Source organism: Penaeus vannamei, chromosome 10 (assembly GCF_042767895.1).
Source record: "Penaeus vannamei isolate JL-2024 chromosome 10, ASM4276789v1, whole genome shotgun sequence".
In the NCBI taxonomy this organism is placed as follows: Eukaryota; Metazoa; Arthropoda; class Malacostraca; order Decapoda; family Penaeidae; genus Penaeus; species Penaeus vannamei.
In genome coordinates, this window is record NC_091558.1 from 9,679,979 (window position 1) to 9,682,478 (window position 2,500).

Here is a 2,500-nt window from a genome sequence, read left to right on the forward strand (position 1 = left end):
TTTTCATCTTTCTCATGCAGTAAATTCTTCATCTTTCAAACAGGTATTTCTATCTCTCTCATGCAGTAGATTTTTCATTTTTCAAATTAGAATTCCTATTTCTCTCATGCAGTAGATTCTTCATCTTTCAAACAGGTATTTCTATCTCTCTCATGCAGTAGATTCTTCTTCTATCTTCATCTATTTCTATCTCTCTCATGCAATAGAATTTTCATCTTTCTAACTGGAATTTCTCTCTCCCTCATGCAGCAGGTTCGTCATCTTTCAAACTGGAATTCATATCTTTCTCATGCAGTAGACTTTTCATCCTTTAAACAGGTATTTCTATTTCTCTCATGCAGTAGATTTTTCATCTTTAAAACAGGCATTTCTATCTCCTGCAGTAGACCCTTCTTCATCTTTCAAACTGTGATTTCTATCTCTCTCATGCAGTAGATTTTTCATTTCAAACTGGGATATCTCTCTCTCATGCAGTAGATTCTTCTTCTATCCTCATCAATTTCTATCTCTCTCATGCAGTAGATTCCTCATCTTTCAAACAGGGATTCCCGTCTCTCTCCTGCAGTAGACTCACACTGATTCCATTAACCTCTCTTTCCTCCTGACTAATGACCCATAAGCAAGAACTGCTCGCAATCGTTTTCTCTGTAAGGTGAATCTGGTGCCAGAGCATAATGGACGCCGCACAGTGCCATTCTGGACTGGGATTCCGAGACACTACGGCCATTAGCGCTAATGAGAGTCTACATCACGCGGCCACAGGAGCTGTTCCATCACTGTTCCCGAGTGAGTAAAAGGAGACAAGAAGAATGAAGTGTTCCAAAGTCTTTCTTTGTGTAACTATTATCTTATATTGTGTATAATGTTAACTGTAATTTCCTTTAGTTCTAGTAGTAGTAGGAGTAGTAGTATTGTAATTATTATCATTGTTGTTATCATCATGATTATGATTATTATTATCATTATTGCTATTATCATTGTTGTTATTATTACTATTATCATGATCATTATCATTATCATTAATATTATTATTACTATTATTACTATTATCATTGTGATTATTATTATTATCATTATCATCATCATCATCGTCATCATTATCAGTTTTATTATTATTATTATTGTTATTATTATTATCATTATTATTATCATTATTACTACTATCATTTTTATAGTTGGTGGTGATGGTGTTGCTGTTGTTATTGTCATTGTTATTATCATCATCATTATTATTATTGTTGTTGATATCATTATTATTATTACTATTGTTATTATTTTCATTATCATTATCATCAATATGTTATCCTTATCACTATCATTATTGTCTTTATCATTATCATTATTGTCATTACTATCATTACTATCATTATTACTATTATTATTGTCATTGTCATTTTTATTATCATTATTATTGTTTTATTACTATCATTATTTCTGTTATTACTGTTATCATCATTATTATCATTATAATTATTATTATTATTACTAGTAGTCGTAGTAGTAGTATTATGATCATTATTATCATTATAAATATTATTATTATTACTACTAGTAGTAGTAGTACTACTACTACATCATTACTATCACTATTACTATTATTATATTTATCAATACCTGTTACTAGTAATGTCAACATTCCGTTTGCATTCCTGCCGTATGTATTTCCATATTACTCTAACTTAAACAGCGAGATTACTTAGCATTTCTCATTCTCTTATTTGCCTTAACCACATTGCATAATTTGGGGAATCAAATACATAGTAAGTTAAATGTGGCGTGTGGTGTCCGTAGAGTTTTCAACACATCTAACTTGACTGTAATTGTTGTCACCGTTTTTATCATTTGCTTGATATTTCGTTTACTCTTCTTTGTTTTTTACTCTTACTCTTCTCTCCTAGCCTTCCTGATATCTGTATATGAAATTGCCTTCAAGGTTTTACAAATAAAAGAAAACGGAATTCAGAACTCGAGAATAACGAAATAATATGTGCACGAATAAATTTATGGCTGCTTATCGTTTTTTGGTAAGTTTAACGACTAAAGTAAGACGTACTTCAACAGTCTATTATTTATGCATCAAGGAGACGTATGTAGTTGCAGAGTGAGTCAAGTCTACTTTTTTCATATCTTTTTTTATATCAACCCACACAGTTGCTGAGGGAATAAAAAGATTCATTAGAGAGATTAATACTTACCCCCTAGGGCTCACTCATAGAAATTACAAACAACTCCCCAGGAAGGCGCCCCCCATAGGTTAAGAAGAAATGGTATAGAAGGTTAGAAATGATATGCCTTTCATATAGAGTGCCGGTAATGAGCTGACCTGACCTTTAAACAGGTCAAATCACAATGGAATCGAAACAACACAGTTAATAGCATAGATCAAAATGCAAGACGTATCATAGGATTAGGAAGGGATGTAATTCGAGAGAATCGAAATTATGATGATACAGACCTCCTTTTCCATATCTGTTTGAGAAATCCGTTCTCAGTTTACCCG